Below are 26,092 nucleotides of genomic sequence, written 5' to 3'. Positions count from 1 at the left end.
TCACTCATTTAGTCACTGAAATGTTGCCAAGCCAGAACGTGCAACATGGCAATCGGAGTCAGCAACACGCTCGAACCTTTTCGGGTGGCTGCCACATTCGAGCGCATGAAAAAACGTAAACACAACAGGTTCGAGTGGGTTGGCGTAGGTCGCTCGTGTTTCATCGGGTTGGTTCCCAGAGAGAAGTCTCTCAGTTTCTCTCGGCCAACATTCCCCAGTCGGATAACAGTGCTGTTAGCGAACGACGGGGCTAACATTTCGTATCTGTGAAGTACGTATCTGCGAGGCCCCTAGTTTCAGTTCCAGGTTTCAGTTAATTTCGGGACATCGTGCGGATCGAACGTCTGGCGCTGCGTTCACGCGACTTGTACGCTGCAGGGAACCAGTAACCAGTGACAGTGAGCACTAACCAGTAACCAGTAAACAGTGACAGTGACCGGTGAACAGTGACTAGTGAGATTCGAACAGTGAACGAGTAACAGGCCGAGAACCGAGAATTGTTGCACATACGGGGAATCGGAATCGCATGGATATTGAATGAGGTATAGCCGAAGATATATGGTAAATAAAGTGTTATGCGTGCGTGTTGTTTTTCCTGGAGTCACGTGTCAGCGGATTTTGATCCGGATTGTTTTGTTAACCTTGCTATTAGCAAGTGTACCGTGTGCTGAGTGCCATCATCTGAATGCGAGTGTGTGTGGAGGTGCCGGGAACACTTTGACACAGTTTTACTTCGGGCCCAACTCCCGGCCATCGGTTATGGCGTGTCCTCGAAAAAGCAAAAAGCAAAAAAAATGAAAATAAAGTCACAACTACAGTGAACGGCGAACGTGGAAAGGAGCAGCAAGGACGAGAGTAAATCTCGGCGAGGCGAAAGCGTTGTGTTTTCATTGTCGTCGTTCGCCTTTGGCTCATCAATAAAAATTTCCTTGACATTTTATGAGCCAAAGGATTCCGAGCTCACTTTACTTACTCCATTCAGCGGAATGGCCAATATATTAAATGCGACAACGGATTAAACGCTCGGTTGCCCTTTTTATGTCCGCTTATATTTATGGACAATTATTTAAAAAATTGCCATTCTCCGAAAGTTCACACACATTTACGGCCAGTGAATGTTTTATGGGATCGCCAAAGGAGTTGAAGTCCTCCGCAGAAGTTTAGTTCCTTCGCCCGAAAATGGTGGGGGAAATTTAATTAAGCCTCTCCGCGATTGTTTATAAATTCATGTTAATGATATTTGGGCGGCCGTGGGGAAACACTTTCCCCCCTCGAAGATGCCGAAAAGTATCTGCAATTACGTCGAATCGCTGGGCGCGAATTCCGCTGGCAAAGTTGAGAGAATTTTCCGCTAATTGTTTTCCGTCAAGGAGCCGATTCGCAATCGTCGCCAGCTGCGCGGCAAAAGGACTCTCGCCTCCCCTCGGTTTTGATATGCAAATGGCCTTAAATTCCACACTCGAATTGAAACGAAATTGCCTAAAAGTTTCTGTTTTCCGCCCCAAAATAAAACAGACGGCACGTGCGGCGGAGTCGTTTAATTTTAAATGCCAAACATTTTTATTAATGGTTATTGCCGTGAGTGGCGAGAGTGCCTTTGTGGGTGTAATAATCGAAGATTGTTCTGCCATTAGGAAAAGCCTTCGACAACTTAAAGTCGGCCCTGCGAGTCCTTCGAAATATATTCCTGCAAGTGGCAAGTGGGAAGTGACTCGAACCGAGATTGAATCATCATGCCGCGCATCAAGCAGACATTCATTTAAATATTTTGACAAACTTTGACGACATTTCGCGCAATTTCAACGCAATGTGTGCGATCCATCCTTATTCGAGTCCCCTTTTTCCCCCCGCAATGATGTGCGAGTTTGGCCCGGCATTTATATCAATTTCTTTATTCCTCACGGCTTTCGACTGCCGCCTGCATTTTGGCAACGAAAATCTACGGTTTTTCGGCAGGCAGGAGTTGCTCTAGGAAATTTATGTCGTCTTTTATGGCTACGTGGCTCGTAAATAAGAAAAATGTTGCAGCACCACCCGAATATCGGGGTTTTATCTTTTGCACATGTGGTGGCAAGTTAGAGCGGAGTTAGAGGAGGCTTTCCTTTCATCCACCGTCCACATCCGTGTTGCCACCCAATCAGCATTTTCCAGGAAAATCTTAGGACGATAGCAGGAACAATTTCATATTTCGCACGACATTCGGTCCGAATAACTGCCTGAAATGGCACATTTAATATTTGATTTGTTTATTTGATTTCCTTTACTACAGCCTGTCCTTGACAGCAGACTCCTGAAAAGGCTTACTGAAAATCGAATTAAAAATTTTCGCAAATCAAATTGGTTTTTGCGAGACGGAGCAGAAATTACTTATCTCCAAATGAAAATAAACGAAAATGTTTAGAATTGCGAAATTGTGAAAATGTGAAAATGGGGAACGGGTGAATGAGGGAATCAGTGTGTAAGTGTGTAAGTGTATAAGTGTGTGCGTGTGTGTGTGCAGAGGAGCATGAATGGAGAATGAGGAATGGGGGAAAGGGGCGGAAGCGAGGGCCAAATTAGTTTGTTTGGCGAGTACGGGCGAGTAGAGTGGACCAAAAAACAAAGCCTAGTTCGTTAAACCCGCCCGCTTATGAATGTATAGTATAGTACGAGTATATGGCCGACACACTCACATGCCGATTTACCTTTTGTTGTTGCCGTGACTGGCCAAGCAGAACGCCTCAGCGTTGCGTTGGATTTTATTCCATTTTCGGTTCGCTTTCAGTCTGCATTTTATGCACAGAAAAAAAAAAAAAACATTTTTACTTTTTAAATGAGAATAGAGAACTATAAAGGTGTGCTGCAAAAGAAATTGTAATAATGAAAGCTGCTTTACATTTTAATTATATAAGGTTTACTTAGAAATAACCATTCCCTTTTGAAAGGACCTTCCTTCGAAAGGAGATCTAGGTACTTCATAGTTTTTAATAATAAGCAACAGACTTATGTATTGGCAAGCACTTATGAATATTTTCCCATAGTGTATGTGGCGTAAGTTTGGAAAAGCAACACAAACTTCCACCCCTCGTGTTTCGGCTGGTGCAACTGCTCGGAGTTGCATCAACAAATGGAGCTGCAGAACAGAACAAGCTATCCGAACCGCCCTCCGGTATTTTCTCGTTTTTGTTAACCAAATTTGAATATTAAAGCAGAATTAGCCGAGTGCAGCAAGTGCGGCCCGCCCCCTCAGTTCGCCCTCAGTTAGCCGGAAACGGAAGTGAGCCTCTGAAAAGGGAATGAGAGGAGGAGTGCTTACCTAGACAGGCAATTAATGGGAATTATTGATATGCTCGGGAGGACGAGCATGGCCGTGTCCTGCCAAAGGGTCCTTGAGTCAATAGCTGCCCTACTCCAGTTGGCGAATTTCCTGGGAATTCCAATCTCGGCTAGGCTTTCCTTTGCCTTTGAATGCGGCCAGTGGTGTTTTCCACGAATCGATTGCATCGACTTGCGTTTTCGCGGAAAAATAGTGGCAATTAGTTGCGATTTAGTTGGCCCCGTCAATTTGCATATTGAATGCGGGCAATCGGAAGTCGTTTTCCGAGATCCACTTGCTCTAATGAGCCACTCCGTTGCGGGGGTGTTGAAATCCAATAATTGGAAATCTGAACTAGCCACCGTGAAGAGATTGCAGAAAAACAAACAAACAAACACCTAACAGCTAACAGCCAAACAGAAACATGGCAAAAACAGAAGAACAAGTAACCGAGCCAAATGGGCGGGGAAAACAAAAAAAAAAAATAGGCAAAAAGTGAGCAGTAAGCGTTAGAATGGCACCTGCCACAGAGTCTGCGGCTAAAATTTCAAATTTCCATTTAGAAAAACACAACAGTGGGATGCAAATAAAAACAAATTTCTGTGTGTGGCAGCTGCAAGCGCAACTTTTCCATTGTGCCCCTAGTTTATTTTGTATTTTTCTCATATTTTTGTCGAATTTTCTTTCCCCCTTCCCCGCCGCGCCTTCCACAACTTTTCATTTCGTATATTGTTTTTTCCACTAGGCACAAATTAATTAAATGCACTCGACTGTGATTTATGCGATCCTAAGGGGCATCCCGAGTGAAAAAGGGGGAAGTTTCACCCGGGGCAAGATAAGTCAGTAAACAGGGGCTGCTGCAATTAGGCGGAAATATCGGGGAGCTGGGGTTTTCCACTTGATCCCCTCCACGGGCGGGCTGTGATCGCCCATCATGTGTCTGGCATTTAAAAGCCAAATCCACTTAAGATTAAGTTATCACTCTGCTGCCTCATTGTTGTTGTTATGTGATGATGATTTAGCCCTCTGAATATTTCGTTGGGGTATAATGTATTTATGATACCATGTAACAAAAACAATTTGTAGCTGAACTTATCAGAAACATTTTAAAAGAGCTTCTGAATCATTGTAGAAGTGCTTAAATATGTTTCCTTTATTATCAATGCTATTTAACTTTCTTTTAAATACAAAATTCAACCTACATAAAACTGACGGGTATCTTTCAGGTCGAGCTTTAAATTCGGATTGTCTCCGATGGCAATCAAAAGCGAGTTGGAGTCAAATGTCTAATAATTTTCAGCTTAAAAATTCATTAGATACAAATAGCCGGACCCATATCAAAAGCCACAAAGCCAAAGCCACAATGGACCACTGGGAAGGTCCGAGATGATTTACTCTTGGCGGAGCGAGGGCTTGTCCGCTTTTTGACCCTGGCTCGCTTCTCCTGGCTAATTTCGCACTAATTGATTTCTTTTTGGACCGGTCGACTGGGGGAGCGATGCCGAAAGAAGCTTTAATTGAGCGACGCCGCCCTCCTCGGAGGCGGCCAAATGGTTTCTTCCGCGCTCGACACGCGTTGACAGTTGGGCCCGTCATAGTTTTTGTGCGTAGTATTTGCCTCCTGCGGCAAATCGAAAACTGAGCGCAGTCAAAGTCTCATTAGCTGATGACTTTGATGGCCGCACCACACCCCCTTCCCACTTCCCACTTCCCCCTTCCCTCGGTTGTCTTGTCTCGCCTCTGATTGGGTTTTAATGCCTTTTGGCAGCCGAACATTGTCCACGATTCGTTTACAGAAGTTCCATAATTTGTCGCTGCCTCTGATTGATGGGCCGCGATCCCGATCCCCCTCCTTCTTCTTGGCTTTCGGGCCCCGTCATTTGTGCCAGCTCATAGTCTGTCATCTGTGGCCATTACCTAAACGATTTGCCTCTAAATCAGCTCCCCAAGATTCCGATCTTCGCCCGGCCGCTTTCACATTTTCCACGCGCAATTTGCCACGCACTGCGAATGTGGAGGCACGTGTTGCAGAAACGCCTTCGTTTCGACCCCTGAACTGGCGAGTACTGATTGTTACTACACTGGAAAATAAATAAAGGTGTGAATAAGATTTTAAAGTTTACCATACAGTAAATTTATCAAAGTAAAAGAATATTATTAGAAACAAATCTAGTTAATATAGAGTTCTTTTATATTCCACTAATAGTTTTGCATATAGTTTGGTACTAGTATTATAAATGTTTACTATTTTGTTTTAAATTTTGACAATCAGCTTAGAGTTCTTGCTGAAAAACCTTGACTTCCCCATTAAGATCCCTTTTCCAAAGGGCACATTTTTTGTCGGAATGCAGCCAATTTGAGAGGCGTCTTAATGTCCCTCTTGGACGGCACACATTATTTGGTTAAAGGAGGAGAGGAGCAGATAAATTTAGCACTTTGTTTGCCCGACACGCCCACATTAATTAGCGGGGCGGAGTGGAGTGAAGAAGAAGAAGCAGAAGAGGACGGCTGAGGATGGCTGAAAAGTCCGCCAATGGATATTCGGAATGCAATTTGCAGCGACGACGTGACTCCAATGCCATCAGAGTGGGCTAAAGTGCCGGGTCACGCTGCTGGAGTCGAGTTGAGATCTTGGAGCTGGAGATGCGGAGCTTGCCGCTCTGCTGCATGCACCTGTACTCGGGTACACATGTGGGCAATTTAGTGCCCCACGCCACCGCCCCCATCTTCTTCTCGGCCCCCCGAAATCACAGGCGAGCACAAAAGACCGGCAGACGGACTAACTGCTTTCGGTTGGCTCCATTTCAGGGCCTTCTTCTGGCCTGTAAATTATATGAAAATGCAGCCAGAAAAGAAGAGTTAGCTGAGTTGAGCTGAGTTGAGTTGAGCGGAGCAGAGAAGCGAGTCGAAATCGGCGTTTCAACGCTCCAGTTCCAGTTCACAGACATTGACACACTTTTGCCTTTCCGCGTCGCACAGTGATCTCCGATCACGTCTCGGATGTGTAGGAGCAGTGGAGCCTCGGCAGCAGCAACGGCAACGGCAACGTTCACATTTCTGGCTGCAATCTAATTAGCAGCGAGCAACGTGCAACGTGCAGCGTGCAACGTGCAACTTGTAATGATCCGACAACTTCGTGCGGCTGCTGAATGCTAAAATGCCTCATCACAACTGGTTTTTCATCCCGAAAAAAATGACGAGACCTCGTTGCCTTTGCCTCGTTTCGGGGCCTCATAAATCTTCAATTGTCATTATTGTTTGTCCGTTTATTTAACTTTATTATTATGCTGCCTCGTTCGTGCCCCCTTCTCCAAAAAAATTTAAGCCGCTTACCGAGATTCCTGGGAATGCAGCAGAAAATAACCTGAGTGGATGGATCTTCGAAGCTGGCTGCTAATGAGCTTGGACAGCGGAAGAAAACAGCTCGGTCATATTTTCCACCCATCCACCCGTCAACGAAAAAAAGTCACAAATCTGTGGCAATTATGTTAATTTGATTTGATGCCATTCACATTGCTTTTTCGGGCATTTCATGGTCAAATAAAATTTGTTGCCGCAATTGCATTAGCACAAGAACCGAATAAAAAGCGGCCCAGCAGCAGCAATATACACGAGAAATGTGTTAAGGTCAGAGGTCAAGAGGAGGAGAGAACGGGAGGAGGAGCATCAGAAATGAGCAGAATAAAAAGATTGTTATGACAAAGAAAATGAAAATAAATGAGGCCGCAAATGCCAGTTGGGGGACGCCGAGTTGGTCCTCAGATAAGCGAATCGTATACAAATGGTCAACTTAACTAAAACAATAACTACCCCTCCCCACTCCCCCCATTTCCCCACTCTCCGCTGAGGCGGAGGAGCAGAAGAACAACACTGAAATGAGCAGAGGAAAACCCCCATAAAGGAAAAGCGAAAACAAAAGCCGACAAAAGCGGGCGCCAGTTGCAGAAAAAACAATGAAATGGGGAGGAGGTTGGGGGAAAAGTCCCAAGGAAAGCCAGCGAGCTGCAAATGTAAAATTAACAAGAAATCAATGCGAAAAGCCAAAACAAACAAAATCTCGGAAAAACCACGAAGGCGAGTCGTTGATGGCCGAAGATGGGCATACTCTAGTTGGGAATTCATTTGTTTTTATGGCTGCAGACTCAACTACAGCTGAAGAATTTTATCGGTTGCTTAACCATATTAAAATTAAATAATAAAATGTATTTCGTAGGAATAATATCTTCAATTTTAGCTTGGATTGCCGTAACCAATTGGTGTAACCTAACCGCGAGTGTAGTGAAACCAAAGCCAATGCGAAACTCGGTTGAAATGAAAGCCGAAAGAAGTCATAAATAAAAATTGAATGAAGCGAATTTCAGTTGGTAGACGCTTTTGTTATTTCGCGGTTATCAATTCCGACGCACAGCTGGCCGAAAGCAGGCATCGCCGCACTATGGATGGCATTAGCCAAGAGGCCCCCCTCCTACCCCCATTCCTCCCTCCTGAGTTGGAGTCCAATGTAAGCCACCCACCAACCGATAGACCCGCTTCCCTGGCCAGTTTCCACATTCGAAGCGCTCCCACGCTCCACTGCACAGCTGAAGGGAAGACGAGGCAGCGACGAAGATGTTGCTTGGCTGGCACATCAATTTGCGATTATGAAAGGCTGCCTGGCCAGCAGAAGCAGCAACAGCAGCAGCAGCAGCAGCAGTAACAGAAGAAGCAACAACAGCCACCAGAAGAAGGGGCAACTCTTTATTCAATCCGAAGAAATCTGAGCGTTTAATGCGCAGCCAGCATCGTTAGCGGCGTTCATCGCGGGGTCGAGGGTGCCACACGGAGAATAATTTCGAAAATTATTAACTGATTAGTGGGAGTGAATAAAGAACATAAAAGTTGGAAAGGGAATTATTAAAAATAATTTATAAATTTATTTCAAATATTTATCTATTACGATAAAGCGATTGAGTTACTTTATATACAGTTTATGCTGATTGGTGGAACTAGCAGGTTTAGTAGAACTAACATGTTTTTTTAGATTACTTTTATGATTAAGAATATTACTTATTTTATTTATTAGCTTTTTCTCTGTGTAGTTGGCCTGCACAGCTGCATTTGGCTATTCCGAATCGTCTCCCAGCGACTGAGCATCGTTTGGCATTTCTTTGGCAAAGGCATGTGGCCTTCACATTTAACAATCCATTCATGTTGCTGCTGAAGCAGTTGCCGTTGTCGATGCTGATGTTGCTGTTGCTGTTGCTCTTGTTGTTGTTGCTGTTGCTGTTGCTGTTGGTGTTGCTGTTGCCGCTGCGACTGCGCATTTATGAGTCTCTGCTTGGTTAGATGTCGTTCGTTTGACTCTTCTGCCGATCAGTGAGAAACTGGATTTGCCCGAAGTAGATTAGGCTGTTCGTTCGCATGGTGACCTTTTCCTACCAGAGGGTAAATTACTTTCGATGCACTAAAACGGCCTGTAAACAGTTTGCTAGGATTTTCAAATGCTGCCGAACAAGTTTGCAACAGGAATCTTTGCCAAACAGCTAACATCTTGCCAATAAACGCTTAAAAGTTAAGTGTTTCGCAACGGATTATGTAATTAGTTGGAAAAGGAAAATACATTGCGTGAAGTTCCAGCCTTACAGAAAATGTAAGACATCCTTTCTGAGAAATCAAAAAACAAGAAGGAGAAAGTCTAGACGATTGAATAAAATCAAAGGAACTTAATGAAAAAACCATAAAGCACTTGTCAAAGGCGGGAATTCTCGGAAGGAAATTAATAACTTGTGACTGGCTGAGGGTATCCATAGCTTCGGTCCACAAATTAGCCCCCTTATTTATTGTTTTTTCTATCGTTCTGCGTTTGTTTTCTGCCGGCTTGTACAACATGGCACAAAGCAGTGCCTTGTGAGTGGTTGTTGCTGCTTTTGATGTTGCAGTTGCAGTTGCAGTCGCATTTGTAGTTGCTGTTGTCGTTCCGCTGCAGTGAAGCGCATCACCGCTGACTGCCACTTCTTTCTGTTTTTTATATTATTTTTTTTTTTTTTTTCCATTTAAGCTGCTGCAGCCGCGTGCTGATTCTTATTTATGCAGCAACACGCTCCTCCAGTCCGTCCCGCTCCAGGGTTTCCGATTCTGCAGCTCTCCGGTTTCCTCCAGATTAGTTGCCATCGGATCCGAGTTTGCTGAGTTATGATTAAATGGCATTTCGTGCGAGTCTGCTCCGCCGTCTGCTCTTTCCAGACCCAGAACCCACGGAACCTCCGACGCTTTATGGTTATTCCGTGCCTCAAACGAATCGAAAGAAAGAAGTCCAAGTCTCTTGTTCCCGAGAACGAACGATGTTTGTTGCTGTTAATTTAACGCTAAATGAAGTGCGAAATTACAAAATAAAGCCCCGCTCGATGTGAGGTTCGTTTGTTTTGGCTATGAAAAATGAAATCCGGTCTTGTTTCTCTTCAGCCTCGCACAGCTTGACTCATTCTGATGATTCTGGGCCCCGCCCCCACTCAATAAACAAAATATAATACAACAAAGCCGGAGTGATGAGTTTGTTATTCGAGAGGGCGAAATTAGTTTCTTTGTGAATGCCTTTAATTGTTCGTCCGCTCTGGGAATGTCATGATTGGTTTCGGGGACCCTCCAGCGGATCGGAGGAGTGCGGTTCTCCATTCGCTGCTCTCGGTTCTCGGTTCCCTGTTCCCAGTTTTCGGTTCCAAAGGAAGCGGGATTTATGCGACGGCAGCATTTCGGGCGACACTTTACGCCTCCCTGATTACACACGTGCGGCGGAAATGACAGCACGACAATTTGAGGAAATGCGAGCCTGATAAGCCGGGCCATTGACTCGGGTTCGGACTGTAGTTGTAGCTGCACTGGGGGAAAAACATTTAATTGGTTTTGTATTTTGTTTGTCAGTAAAGAAGGGGAAAGTAAGAAGGGGTTCTCTTCAAAAAAATAATACCAAACATGACCAAGCCTCTTTTTTTGGGGCTACAAACAGTTTTGTAAACAAAACACTTGTATTTTATTTCGGTAACATCCAAGTAGGATCAGAAAATAATGAAGTAAATTTAAACAAACTTGACAAGCACAGTTATACCATTTTCTCTAAAAGAAAACGGTTTCATGCTTGCCTAATAGCTGATAAAAACCACTGCTTTAAATACCCAACTGCCCGAGTATTCCTCGCTGTGTAAAACAATCAGCCAGCCACGGCGACCTCAGGTAGGCACTAATGCACACTTAATGCACTCCCTCTGATAAGAGGAGAAAAACACAGGTAGACCGCGACTGAGTCACCCGAGCCAACTGGTAATGACCAGCAATTGCCCAACAAAACGCTGCCATTCATGGCGAGTCCTGTCCAAACAATTTGCCCTGTCTATAAATAATTAATGCCCTCGGGCCAGACGGCAAATCGGGAAGCGGAGGCTGAGCGCCTGCCAATTATCAATTCAGCGAATTCAGTCTGCGACGCTCCTTTGAATTCTTCGGCGATAATTGCACAGAGAGAAATCTGTATAATCGATGACGCAACTTACTTTTAAATAGTTTGATATACGAAAGTTCAAAGTTTTGTTAACCGAATATATCTTACTATATATTTCAATTAGATTCTCTGCATTTAATAGTTAATATCTTGAGTATATGGATATTTTTCTTTGTGTTAATACCGAAGTCATCTTGAGTTGAAATGTTAACCCGGCTGGAGAACATGAATATCGATGATGGCTCCCACTCCTCGCATGATGAATCAACGATTGGCAGCGCTCCCCTCAATCCTCCCCCATCCCCTTAACCCCCTTAACCCCTGTTCCCCACCCATGGCTGATTGCTCCTTGGCCGTTCTGCCGCTTTTTCTGTGTGTGCCGGAATAATAAGCAGAAAATAATGCACTCCCTCCGGGGACTGCTCCCAGTCCGAACTCCAAGGGCAATCAAAGTGATTTACTCGCATCCCGGTCGACTCATCTGTGTGACCTGTGGCAGCTGCAGTTGCGCCGGCCGGAGTTTCAAACATTTTTGCATAATTTATGCAATTTTAATTTCCAAAAGCTCGACCGGAGTCATCATTATCGCAGCGATGGCCACAGATAGTGACGAGTTTTTCGAGCGGGGTGCCGGGCGGGTGGAATTTGCACTTTTGCCTTTTATATTACTTTCCCAAAAATTTATATCTGAGGTCGCACGAAAGTTTGCCCTTCGTTCTGTGACCTCCCTTTCGCCTCCCCTCTTCACAATCTCAGCCCACTTCTGTTACCAGTTTGCATTCAATTTTAGCCCTCCGTTCGTCTGTCTTTCTGTCGTTGTCATCGTCATGGCTGGCTAACAGTTTTCGCCATTGTTAGTCACCCAGCCGGCCCCTCCCCCATTTCGCCCATTTCGCCCAATCTTTTTGGCCCTGTCTATAACTCGGTGTTTGGTACACCTTTCTCTGTTTGCGGCTTTATGGTCTATGGCCACGTAATTTACCTGTTTCTTTTTTTCACCCCACCGCATTCGGAATCGCAGTCGTATTCGTATTCAGATTTAGATTTAGATTTTCTGCAGAATTGTTTCCGAAAAGTTCATTAGAAAGTGTTTTGTCTGATGCGGTGCCATGAACAACTGAAGCTTCAACTATTGCGGCACGGTCATGGTTAAGCTACACTGGAAGAAAATGATTTTTTGTTTGGAAAATTATTTTAGTAATTATTTAATTGCATTCGTTGGTTCTACTAAATTGGCTATAGTTGAATTAAATAGTTTAATGGAATTGAATGATAGAAAAAACACTTTGCAAGTCATATGATTTTTTTATTGATTTACTCATGAAGTTTTTGTACCAATATAAAACATACTTAGGTGATTTTTTCTATTAGAGGGGTTACTATATATTTTGTTTACATATCTATTTTTGGTTAAACTCCCTTTTGTTTCCTAATTTTCTAAGCAATTGTCTTCGCTGTACAAAACTGTTGGCCCTGTGGCAACTTCCATTCTTTGCCATAGGTCAAGTCAAGTTGGAGTTTCTTTTTTGTTGGTTAGCCAACTTCCCCGTCGACCCCCTCATCCCATTTGATTTGCCAACGGCTCACGGCCAGTTGATCCGAGTCCTGTTTGCAGGCAGTCAGGTGCTAATTACCCTGCCACCCGAAAGGATTCCATGTTTGCCCGCGGTATCTTGATTCAGCCATGGCCGCAAGTGTTTTTGCATTTAAGTGTTTGCGTTGCTCACATTTGGCTGTTGTCGTTAACAATGGTCGCTTAATTAGCTTTTGACTGAGGGGGCGGTTGGCGATTGGCGGTGGGTGGTGGGTGGCCGCCGGGGGAATGTGTAATTAATATTCAATATGTGAGACCAGCTCGTTCCGCGACTATCAGCAAATTAATAGTGTTTGGCTTGACTGCTCGCCCACTTTCCAATGGATATACATATGTACATATAGTATGGAATGTGTGTCTGTATCCGGAGGCACGCGAGGAGAACCGCAGCTACCACAACAATTCGAAACGCACGAGAGTGAAACAGAAGCCCACTGAACTGAGCGGAACTTAATTATCAAAATCACGCAAATATTTACCCAAATAATTTGTCAACTTGACACGAGAACTTAAACTTAAAGCGACGAATGCGGTGGCCCCACGGTTCAGTTAGCTCTGCGCCGCTTAAGGATATGAGACCACTCACCATCCTGGCATAAAAAGCCACTGAGGCGAGCATAATCCTTTATGAAATTTGTTTTCACCTTTCTGGCTGCTTGCGGCCGCTTTTCGAGCGCCTTTGGCTGTTGGCCATAAAATTAAAATTTCTTTACAAGCATTAAACGCTAAATGAACCTGAAAATTACGCAAATCGCACAGGCCAAAGCAGGCCACACACACATAGCCGCTGAGAGCTGGAAAAAGAACAACAGGGCGGCGATAAAAGTGGGCCAAAACCTCGACAGCAGGTGGAAATGGGAAACGGCGAAGTGGGGAAATGGGAAAGCGGGAAAATGCGGAAATGAGGGGTGGACGAGTTGACATTGACATTGCGGGGTCGAAGGGATGACAGAAAGCTTTGCGCGGATTGAACGAATGAATCTGGCAACAAAATTTCACGCCTCACTGTGCCCTCACACACACACATACGCACTCCCCCCGAGCACAAATACAAACGCAAACACACACATCCTGTTGCCAAGTATCCGTGCGCACGTCAAATTATGACAGTCGCTGGATTAAGGACCACCTGTCTCCTTCCTCCTCTGGCACCCACTTTTCGGAGGGGAAAGGACAACCTGTTTTTGGGCCAGCTCACAAATTTCGTTTCCACTAAATGCAAATACCTTTGCCAGCGGAAAAGGGCAAAGGGTTCGCCAGGTTGAACTTACACGGATGACTTGTTACTGCCGCAGTGGAACGAAGGAGCTAAAGAGATTACCCTGCCAAAGAAGGGGCTTAGCACCTAGAAGATGGAACAAGAAATCACTTTAAAAACATTTTTACAGGATACCAAAAATACTTAAAAAGAGCTTAAGAGCTTCACTTATATAGAAATATAATTAAAATGTAAACAATAATTTAGGTAGAAAGGTTTTAGCATGCAAGCATTCTTTTTAGGTAATTCAAATGTTAAACAGTTTTTCGGTTTCCCATTTACAAACCCTTTTTTTGCTGTTGAAGGATATCGCAATGTTTATCAGACACAAACTTTTGGCTTTCTTCGGTTCGCTCAACTGGGGAGCGATGGCTCATAATTTGCTTATGCGTGTGTACATGTGTCTGTCGCCCTCTGTTTGCCTCCTATGAATATAGATTTTCCGTTCCGCCCACTGCGTTGGCACAAATATGCGTCCCGAGCCATCGGAAAACATGTTGTCCCTAAAAGCAGAACACGCAGAGGGAGCCGAAATCGAAGGAGAAGGAAAAGCAAAGGAAACCTTGGCACAGAGGGACCCATTTTCGTAGCTTTTCTTTGGGGTGTGGCAACATAAAGGTGTTGACACATTCTGTGTTGATTCTTATTGGGCTCTAAGCCGATTTTTATTCCAGACGAAGACACACACTTACACACACTCACACACACACTAGCAGGCGAGTCTAATGGGATTGTCCTTGGTGGTTGGGGATGGGAAGTGGGTGGTGTGTATATTTTTGGGCCTGCAATCAATTCTCATTTGGCTGCCTCTTTTGTGTTTGGCCCAGCCGACTCCTTTTATTTCCCCTGACTAACCCGAGTGCATTTTCCTTCTGCTTCCAGGTAAGCCAAGTGATGAAATCGCACAGATCGCGAGTGGAGAGGCAGAACGCTTTCTGGTAAGTTGCCTCCGGGGTTCCCACTGTGACAATGCCACAAAAATACTCGGCAAGGTGTGCATTCTAACGAAAAGTCTGGCCAAGTCGTTGCACCTGTTGACGGTTAAGGGGAAGTCACAACAAAAAGAAAACAGCAGAGTAGGTATATAAACCATTTTCGCCAGATGAGGGACACATTTCGCTGGAAATTTAAGCGGCACTCGTTCGAAACTTAACAGTTCGCTCTGATAAATCTTAAGTGGGGAGAACAGCACAGAAATACTCTTGCAAATAAAACAAAATGAAAATCTAATTTAAGGCGAGCCAAGCCAGCCGGGCGTCAATAATTGCCCCGAACTGAAATTATGCTGGAAGATTAAAGTCATTTATTATAATTTATTTATTTTTGTTTTCTGCCCCGCCGTTGCCATGCGCTCGTGTGGATCCAAAACGGACAAGCGGCACTGGGGCACAGGATCTCGGGCAGGACGGTCGTCCTTCGTCCTTCGCAATTACTTTGAAGTGGCGCACTAGCCCAACTATGTACTCGCAGGGCCGTGGCGCCCCATTAAATTTGCCACACTTCATTGGCTCGCACAGAAATAATAATTTATTATTTAATTTCGCTCGGACAGCGGCGGCTGCTGTGTCCGGGGGCGTGGCACTGGGCGGAGTTGCTTTAAAGTAATTAATTTCGGGAAGTGTCAAAGTTGCTGCACGGCCACGCCAAACTTTTCGTCTGGCCGTGCAGGAGGATTCCGAAATTGGAGCGCTGGTAAATGTGGAGGTGGAAGTGGATCCGGATGTGGCCGGGGGTCACTTTTTAAACCAATCGAGCACTGCAAAAAATATAGCTTTCATTAAAAGCGATGCGGGAAAACAGCATCGACCTGCGAAAGTTGAAAATACTTTTGCCATTTCCACTATTGAACTGCATTGAACTCTTAAACTCACGTTTTATATTTATTATTTTTGTTTACTCTTTAAAATAATGATATCAAGAACAGAAAAACAAGTTAAAATAATCAAGAGCAAATTACTGAAATGTCTAAAACTAGTTAAAGGAAGAGATTGAATTAATTAGGTTTCTTCGTTGGTTAATATTAATCATTAATGGAATCAGGTGGTAATTAAAAATGCCTGATGTAAGGTTATGGGTTATCAACAACATATAATTATGCTGTTATAAATTGCGGTTTTTTTCTGTTAAAATTAACCACTTATTGAGAACGTGACCAATTTTACTGCCATTGTTTTACAACATCAGAATTATGACATGTATTTTATTGCGCCTGACCGAGAAGCTATCTAGTCTGCAGGAAAATGTGTTTGATGGTATTTTTAAACATGTACTTTCCATAATTAAAGCGCGAGTCTTGTGCCATTTTTTCAAAACGCTCTTCGTGTATTTACTGTTTGCTTTCCCCGGCATTAGAGTTTCGCTCGGAACAGCTCATCTGCAGCTTTTCCGCACGTTTTTCCTCTGACCTCGCCTCCGGCTGCTCGGGAAACTCGGGAAAGTCGGGAGAGTCGGGGAACTGCGGCAGCAGCAAGTTAATTTCCACTCGCGATTGGCCGGTGGACAGTGTGCACAAAGACAGAAAATAAATACATTAAAAAATGTAAATTAATTTTTAATACGCCTCCGTCCCGCCGGCCGAGCAGTTCATCATCTTCAAAGCTGCAATTAGCCTTTAATTTACGATGTGCCACGTCCCTGAATATGTTTTAAATGTATTTAGGTAGCCGGGCAACGATCATAAATTAAAGGCGCCCTTTTTGCCTTCTTTTATCTGCACGGCAGTCTTGTTGCACAATCATCTAAATGCGTAAATTCTCGTAAGGTATTTGCTTAGCATTTTATGGCACTCGCAGGACGGAGACAGGAATCCGGGGTGGCCATTATTCAAGGTAATTTAATTTGAAGGCAGCCCCAAATCGAAATCGAAGTCTTCTCGGCTGTCAGCCCTCGAAATGGGGAGTGGATGGCCCAAACCGCAGGAGGAATGGCCATAACCGAGCCAAATCCAAACAAATAAACGCTTGACCCACTCCGGCCAACAATGAGCAATGTGCCAAATGAACGGCCAAAGTTCAGCCTCAACTGGAAACTGGCAACTGAGCAGGCGAAAACATTTTAAATGCAAATGAAGTGCCGCACTTAGAAAGCCGTCAGCTGAGGAAAAGAGTGTTGGGTGGTCAGTGGGTGGTGAATGTTGAGTGAAAAGTAGGGGGAAGAAAAAGGGAGAAGGAAAAAGGAGATGGGAGATGGGAGAACGCTGAGAATGGCTGATAAATTAGAGAGCCCGGCACCATGGCTCGATTTTAATAAACTTCAAGCCGAAAAGCAGCAGCAGCTCGAAAGTATGTCAAAAAGTGCCTAAAAGCAAAAACAGCCCCTCCACTCAATCAGCCCTCGAGCATCTCCCCTTGAAATTGCAAAGTTTGGCAGCGGGATTCAAAACGTATTTTTATGATAGAAATTTTTAAAAACAATTTTTTGTTTCCCAGCTTCGTTTCCCCCACTCGTTTTCTCCGCTCCCCTCCCCAAATATAAAGTGTCCGTTGTCCGGGAAAATCGCTTATGGCTCCTGACTGAACAATCTAGCAAATTGAAATACTCGTAAATATTAATCAGTGGCCACAGGACAGAAGACTTCTAGTCTCCGAAAGCCCGGGATGGGTCAAGTTGTCAAAACTTTCGCATACATTGAGCAGAGCTTAGGTTGTGATAGACTCTGGGTTTGCTCATTTCGAGGAATTCGCGTGATTTATTTGTTGCATAACTCGACCAAGACGGACCAAAGTAAACTGGAGTGGAGTGGGTCGCGAAACTTGCAAAATAAATTGAAAGCAACAAAAGTTTGTCAGTCGCACCGAGCAATGTGGAGTGGAGTGGAGTGGAGCGGAAAAGTTTTCGCCCTGCAAGTAATGTACTGTGGAGGCGCTTGTAAAAAATTACTTGCATACTTTTTGGCGCGCTTATAATTGTTTTCCATTCCCGTGTCCCCAACAGTCTAAGTCGAGCTTTTGCAAGAGTAAGACGTGTTTTTGGTGATCTATCAAGTGTACTTGAATAAAAAACCCCAAGGCTTTCGGGTAGTTCCATCGCTGTAGGACTGCATTTGTCCTACCGATCTTCACGTAAGCAATCCCCAAGTGAATCAGCTATAGGTGATTCCACAGTTTTCTCACAAACACTGGGCCCCGGCAATTGCTGGTGGTCCACTGATCTCCACGAGGCGATCTACTGTTGAAGCTTTAAGCTCTCAACCGGTTTGTGTCTAAGCTAAGCAACAGCGACACACTTCAGAGGACATTTTTCCTGCATAAGTCTAGGCGGTCGTAAGACCGGCTTAGCATTTATCTCCCATTTTAGTCAATTACTCAACTTTATTTGGTAAAGTTTTTGCTAATTGCTAAAAATGGACAGATCTCACCAGCAACAATCCATCGATTTTGAAGCGATGAGGAATGCTGCTGGAGCAACTCCCGCCGAACTACGAGCTAGTCTACGAGACAGTTTAACGGACAGCTGCTTAAATGCTGGCAGTACAACCAGATGGGCTCCCACAAGCTGCATCACAACCTGTACTGTGACGTCCTCGATCTCATCTCAAATGACGTTCACAACAAGCTCGAATGGCAGTTTGTGTTCCGCTGCATCCAGTACGAGGCATGATCCTGCTTCTACTAGCACACCATCATGCAACCCCACTCCAGGCTGGCAGAAAGTCACCGCAAAGCCAATCAAAGGAGCCGCTAAGAAGAGAGCAGGTACCGTTCTCTCTCCCAAGGTCAGGCAAAAGAAGACTATCTTCTCCGCCAATTCTGGAAACCGCTTCATGACCCTAAGCGACGAGGAAGAAATGGACGTCGGGCCTTCCACTTCGCAAGCCGCGACAAACCGCGCCACAAAGAAGTGCGACGCAACTTTGCTGCCGGCAAAATCCAACAGCTCAGGACAAGCCGCCGCACCACAAGCCGCTCGATCTCCCAAGGTCCCAAGGATTATGGTTCCTGGTGTGGTCAGCTACTCTGCTTTCTGCAGTGAGCTGGATGCTCTCATTGGAAACAATTACTCCATCAAAGCGCTGAACTCAGGTGACTGTGCCGTTCAGTGTAACTCCTCCGACGCCTACAGGATCGTGGCCAGACACTTCCGCGAAAAAGGAACTGTCTTCCACCACCACCAGCTGCCAGAAGACCGACCCTTTCGCATGGTAATGAGAAACATTCACCATGACGTCCCATCGGAGGACATCATTGAGTGCCTGCAGGAAGAGGGTCACTGCGTTCTGCGCATCTACACCCCTCGAAACAAAGCAACACAGCTTCCGCTCAACATGAGGTTCGTGGACGTTAAGAAGGCTGACAACAACAAGCTTCTTAAAAACATCACTGCTGTCTGCAGACACATAGTGTCCTGGGAGAAGCCACGCAAGCAGTCCGGTCCTGTACAATGCCAAAGATGTCAGGAATACGGACATACAAAAGCCCAAAACCCATCTTTCTGCAAACGTTGGTAAGGAATCATTTGCGAGTGTAGCCAGAAGAAACCTACCCATCGCACAACGCAGCCACCCTCGCAAAGAGATGGAAAATACTCCCCCTCAAACACATTCCACTGAAAACGCCGTTCTGAATGCCAAGCTGGAACAGCTTTTTACGAGGCTCGACAGGATGATGTCTCTGGTAGAGACGCTAATGCAAGCAATCCTGCAGACGCGTTCTTCCTCCTCTACTCTCCACAATGGGAGTTCTTAAAATAGCCTGCTGGAACCCCAATGGGCTAAGCTCGAAAGCAAATGAGGTGATTGCTTTCATAGAGCTACACGAGATTGACATCCTCCTGTTGTCAGAAGTCCGTCTCTGCTCGCGGTCCACCCTCAGGATCCCCGGCTTCACCTTGCACAAAGCCGATCATCCGGACGACCAGAGACATGGGGGCGCAGCGATCTTCGTCAAGTCAGGCATAATCCACCAACTCTCTTTCACTCTTTCGGAAGAGCATATTCAAGCCGTCTCCATCGAGATATCTTCAAGAAGAGGGAGGTTTAACGTGGCCTCGGTGTACTGCCCACCTGCTTTTAGGTGGACGGAAGCAGATTTCACGCTTTTCCTCTCTAATCTCGGAGATAAGTTTCTTGCTGCAGGCGACTGGAATGCCAAACACGGATGGTGGGGCAATCACAGAATGTGTGCCAGAGGTCGGACCCTCAGCTCTGTCCTGGCCAATGTCAATATCGATATAGTTGCAACTGGAGAAGCCACCTGCTATCCCTATCGCGCAAACGCCACCCCCAGTGCAATTGACTTTGGCATCTCTAAAGGGTTCAGACAGCAGCAGGTCTCCGTCAGACTACTCACCGAGCTATCATCTGACCACCTCCCGTTGCTCTTCCTCTTAAATGAAGAAGCTCAACACCACAAAGGAGTCCCCAAAATGCTACCTGCACATGCAAACGTCGCCACCTTCAAGTCATTCATTGATGCTCACACCGTGCTCAACGCACCAATAATAACTTGCAGCGATCTGGATGCATATGTTGATAGCTTCACCTCCACAATTATTGAAGCCGCCCAAAGAGCTACGCCACCTCAGCGCCAATCTGGTCTCCCACGTAATAGGAGGGCGCCCTTACTAACTCCGGAGGCAAGGGCACTGCTGGATCAGAAAAGGCACCTCAGAAGGCAATTCATTGTGTCAGGCGATCCTGCAACTAAGCAGCTTCTATCTAGCATTACAAATAGACTGCGCAGGTTGCTAGCGAAAACGCGTCAAAAGAACATTGACACCCTGCTGGAGGGAGCTGGCCCGGACAACTGCAGCGATTTTTCGATATGGAAGCTGACGAGAGGAATCAAAAGACAGCCGCTTGTCCAATCCCCAATACAAAGCCACAGTGGCCGCTGGCTTAAGAGCGACTCCGACAAAGCTAACGCTTTTGCAGAACATCTGTCTGACACCTTCACTCCTTTCGATCTTCCAGACGCTTCACACCGCGACGAAGTTGCAAACTTCTTACGCGCTCCCTTGCAGCCAGCACGCCCTATCAGACACACCACGCCGCAAGAAGTCATGCTGCAGATAAAGGCGCTCAATTTAAAAAAGACTCCTGGACCCGATGGCATCGACAATCGAGCGGCTAAGGCTCTTCCACCCAAAGGAGTGCTAGCACTGGTGAAAATTTTCAACGCCATGCTAAGCCTGGGTCATTTTCCTAGACAGTGGAAGCAAGCCCGGATAGTCATGATCCCAAAGCCAAGCAAGCCACTATCCCAAATCGACTCCTATCGCCCAATCAGCCTGCTATCCACTTTGTCGAAAGTGTTCGAGCGGATTCTACTTAGTCGACTGTTGGAACTACCACAAGTAGAAGGCCATATACCACAACACCAGTTCGGCTTCAGAAAATCCCATGGCTGCCCAGAACAAGTCCATCGCCTGGTCAACCACATCACCCACGGACTCGAGCATAAACTGCACACTGTAGGCGTCTTCCTTGACGTAAAACAAGCCTTTGACAAGGTGTGGCACCAGGGCCTTCTGTACAAAATTAAGGAACTTCTCCCTGCACCCTATTTCGCCATCCTGAGGTCTTTCATTGCCGATCGAACCTTCATTGTAGCAGTAAAGGACTCACGATCCAGCTTGGCACATATTCACGCAGGAGTGCCCCAAGGAAGTGTACTTGGTCCATTCCTATACACGATGTACACAAGTGACATGCCAGTCCCGTCGCCCACCACAGACGCTCGTATGCTCCTGGCTACTTACGCTGACGACACGGCCTTGCTTGCGTCCCATTCGTCTCAGCTGACAGCTTCGGCTGCTGTTCAAGACTGGCTAAGTGCGATGGAGCGCTGGACCAAGCAATGGAACATTGCTATAAATTGCAGCAAGTCGGCATGCGTCACTTTCTCTTTAAGACTAGTGATCGGCATCGTGCATACGTTCAATGGTGACCCCATTAAAAACACCACCTCTCACTGCTACTTGGGTGTACACCTAGACCACTGGCTCATATGGAACACCCACATCACGGCGATCAAAGCCAAGTGCGTTCGCAAACTCCGACAGCTCGATTGGCTGCTGAGCTCCAGAAGCCTCCAGCTCTCGACGAAAGTCCTGCTCATCAAAGCAATCCTTACGCCAACATGGACGTATGCGATCGAGGTATGGGGCACCGCATCCAAGCACCAGCTAAACAAGCTGAGGGTAGTGCAGGCACGTGCTGCTCGACGGGCATCCGGACTTCCCTGGTATGTGACAAACCAGGCGATCCAAAACGACCTACGCCTTGTCCCTGTGGGCGACCTCCTCAATCAACACAGTCGGCGGTACACGGATAGGCTAACGAGCCACCCTAATCCATTGGCTAGCAGGCTGGCCGACCCGCAAACCCTTAGACGTTTGAAGAGATTACACCCCAGCGACCTGTCTTCCCGTGTTGTACACTAATACTGTAAATATATGTAAATAATTGTAAATTAATGTAAATACTCTAGGCCCATATTCCATACATATGTACCATACACACCCCATCTTCTAAACGCCCGGTTATGTTCAGATGGTCCTGAACGATTCCGGCGACAATAATAAATATCTAATTAAAAAAAAAAAAAAAAAAAAATTCCCGTGTCCCCGGACTCGGTCGATTCTCCTAGCGGCACTCACCATTTTCTGCTCCCCGGCAGTAGTTTCCATATAACTCATTAGGCGAAAGTTTAATGCGGATCCCCAACAACGAAGCGAAACCAAGGCTCCCAGCTGCGGGAGTTTATGTTGAGATTTAGTTTAACTACTCCTGCGCCTGCAACTATGCAATAAATTCTGCGAAATTTTTGTCCTCCTCCCGTTCAGACCACATAGCCCTGACCCACATAAGCCACTGCAGAGTGGGTTCGGCTGGGATGGCTGAAAGTTATATAATAAGCAGCATTAGCTACACATGTTCGTGGTAAATCGCCGAGGGGCGGCGCAGGTCCAGATGCCGGACGTTACTCATTGGACTTGGCCGTTTAAGTGCAAGTGCTGCAAAGTCAGACGATACTCACTGCCAGCTCCACTACAAGGAACAACTCGCTTTCCCGCTTTTCCGCTTTCCCGCTCCGCCGCCCAGCTGGACTGTCGAAACTTTTCCAATCTAAGCTAAATAAAAGGAAAAGTCTCTCGTGTCTATCATGTCAGTAGGTATTTTATTATTTTTAACCTCGTCGCGGCCCCACCACCACCATCGACACCACCACCCTGAAAACCACCGCCCGCACAGCTGTCGCTCTTTTAACCCACCCACTGAAAATAGCGGGAGTGCTCGTGTTGTCTTCTGCAACTAATTTGTCAATGTCAAGTGTTATTTCTTATATTTCTCTCCGCTTTTTTCAGCGTGAATTCTGTGTTGTTGTGTGTTGCTGGCTGAGCTGCAAAACTTTTGCGCACGCACACCCACAACGAGATACATCACTCCAGGTTTTTCGCTGACACACACACACACATACCGTTTGGTGTTGCACGTAATCTAGGATATCAATGTGCTGTGTGCTTTTAGGCGCTCGTGCATGGGGATCTCTCGGAGGCGCTAGACAAATAAAGACTCGCTTAAAATAATATAAAACTTAATCCTCGGGGTGCAGCCATAGAATTTTCAGTTGAAAAGATCTTAGCTACTTTTAGTTGAAAAGATCTTAAGTACTTTTAGACACTATCCGACTAAATATGTTTTATTTTGACTTATTTTTTGGCAAACTGTTTTCGTAAGCCTTTTATTAACCTAATTATTTTGCACCACCTAATTAGTTACATTTTCCTCAGGCTCATAAATTCCAATGTAATAGCTTTGAAAGTCGATTATATCACGCCATTGGAAAGTACTTAAATAATTATGCAATAACTTAAACGCAAAACGGCAAACAAGTTGCACCATTGTTTTCCACTTGTTCGTTTTTCGTTTCGTTCGTTTTTGTGTCATCAAGTGAAGTTTCAATTAGGCGAGGACCGCCTTAAAATAGCTCTCGAAGGATGAGGCGCTGGAAAAGTTTTTTGGCAGCTTATAAAAATCGCTGAACCAAGAGGACTCCGAGAGGACTCCCCGTCTGTTCGCAATAGTTTTTGGGGACCTGCCAGCTTCGCTCAACAAACAGCGTCAGTCGGCAGCCAGGTGACAGTTTTAAGGAGCCCTTCGTGCGGCGGAGGCTGCCTAATTGCTGTCTTGCTGCAAAATTCGCTAAGTAGATTTTCTTGTAGGGAATTTGGGTGGTGGAGCGGTACAGTTGACACTTTGTGTCAGAGTTCATTGCAGCAGCAGTCGGTCAGAGGTCGTCAGATGTCCTTGTTGTCCTCATTGTTGTTGCGTGCCCATGGTGAATATTTTTTCCCCCCTTCCTCTTGGTGCTAATTAATTGGATGGGGATGGGGTTTGAGTGGATCCTCCTCCTCCGCGCCATTTTGCCAAATTAATGGGCAACTGCTCAAGTGCTCGGGAGCGGCTCAAGCAAAATACTTTTTAGCGGATTTCAATGGAAAATGCCATAATTGTATGGCACTCGAGTGACGTTCGCATCACAATTGAATGGCGAAGAGGAGTGGGAGGTGGGTGGTAAGGGGGCAAGGGGCGTGGCATGACGAGGCATGTGAGCGATGGCACATGCGAACGCCCCAGCGTAATCACATGGGCCAGTGAATTTATTGAATGCCTGGCAAGGACATAATACGATTCAAGTACGAATATGTAGAATTTTGTCATGCCAGGACAACGCAAATCCCAAGAAAGTACAAGGACGCAAATAAGGCGGAGGCGGAGGTGGAGGAGGCAGGCAGGCAACTCAATGTCTATTAGGCGCAACAATTGCTTTTTACGCTCATCAACGGCGGCACCCAGAGTAATGCCCCCGGTCTCATCATGTTACCGAATCAGATTGTCCTTCCAAGGAGTCGGGGCTTTATGATGACGATGGCAATGGCGATGACGATGATGCGGATCCTGATGCTGATGTTGAACAGCTGCTGGCTGTTTTACAACAATGCGGAGATGCCGAAGTAGAGGCACATATGCTCCCCGAAAAGCAGTAAAAAATGCTGCGACAAAAATTGCCTCGCAAAGTTTATAAAAATTAAGCGTCGAATATATATTTACCAAATTACTGTCAAAAGCACAGCACGTAGCCAGAACATACAGAGGGAAAAATACTTAAAACATTACTGACAGCAAGTACATAAAGTTGGAAAGTTCTACCATGAATATTTCATTACCTTTAGGCTTAAAGAAAAGGTATTAATTCCTTTTCCTTGCTCGTTGAAAAAGCCATATACATAATGGGCTCGTATTAAATATTTTCCTGATATTATTTTAATTAGAAAACAAGAAGTGCATCTTTCTAAATTCAAAAATGCGAGATGAAAAACTAAGTAAATTGATCTATAAATCAAGTTAGAAAAGTTTGATAGCTTATAAGCGAATCTCGACTTGCTGACAATTTTTCCTTGTGCAGCAGCCCGGGGCAGACTACCTGTCCTTGCCCCTCCTGCTTCTCCCCGAATTCCCGACCTCCCGACATCCCGACTTGCTGGCGAATAGACCTGACCTGACTACTGCCATCACTTGCGCTAAATTAGATTTGGACCGTTCCAGACTCGTTCGGCGTTGTCGCTTCATTTTGTCAATTGTTTGGACTTGTTAGGCGGGGAAACGGTCGGCATCCAGCAGCCAGAAGCCAGAAATGAGGAAAGTCGGTGGTGGAAGGTGGGTGGTGGGCGGCAAGATGCCAGGGGGAATAAACAGGAGGACACAATGGCAGCGGCTCATTGTGGGAGCGTGCGTCCAGGACGGTCATTGTGTTCGGGGACAGCGGGCCTCAATGCCTCAATGCCAAGAGCTAAGTAGATTAGGGCCAATTACAGCGGCATCAACATCACCGTCACCGTCACCGTCACCGTCACCGTCACCGTCAGCGGTCGAGGTCCAGTCCCCATTGTTCGTGGCCTCTGCCCGAGATCCTTGCTGCCCGGCCTTGTTTTTTGGCAGAGGAGAAGGGGAACAGGGGAAAGGAACCTGCTCCTTGCCAACCGCCTAATGTGCCAAAAAGCCAAATAAGTTTGCCTGCACAAACACAAGTCACCGCCACCGCCGCCGACTACTGGCAATGCAAATTGTGCAAACTCCGCTGCCGATGAAATGCAATCGTCAACCGCACCAGGGAGCACGTGCAACGAGTGCGGCTTCTCTGTCATATGGAAGCCAGGCAAACACACACGGCGAAGCTTGCGGCATGAATACGGAATGCCAAAGTTGCCGCACACGGGAAAACGGAGATTCAAAGGAGCCCGAAAGGATACCCTTTGCAATAGAAGGTCCTTTTTTTAGAGGGTGAAAATTCAATCGAAGTTCGAAGTTCAGCATCTGAACGAACTGAGAACTACTTTATATATTGTGAGGCTAATTTGTAGATACAAATTTAGAACAAAAATAGTATCAGAGAGCAATAGTATTTTACTTTTCATGTTTCAAGAGAGACAACACCCCAAAGATAGCAGTGTATCTCACAAACAAGACTTTGC

The 26,092-nt window shown here is 45.7% G+C and overlaps 1 protein-coding gene across 1 annotated transcript in view; it reads left to right on the top strand.

The window, feature by feature from the left end:
• Nucleotides 1-307: 307 nt before the first annotated feature.
• Nucleotides 308-26,092, top strand: part of LOC108097521 (irregular chiasm C-roughest protein) — a 115,413-nt gene continuing 89,628 nt past the window's right edge. Inside the window, 2 exon segments of the mRNA XM_043209067.1 lie at nt 308-542; nt 14,501-14,556. The gene's annotated coding sequence lies outside the window, so the exon portion shown is untranslated.

The sequence above is a fragment of the Drosophila ficusphila genome, unplaced genomic scaffold (genome assembly GCF_018152265.1).
Source record: "Drosophila ficusphila isolate 14025-0441.05 unplaced genomic scaffold, ASM1815226v1 contig_791, whole genome shotgun sequence".
NCBI lineage: Eukaryota > Metazoa > Arthropoda > Insecta > Diptera > Drosophilidae > Drosophila > Drosophila ficusphila.
Note: the sequence above shows the minus strand (reverse complement) of the source record. Positions and strands in the feature narration are given on the sequence as shown.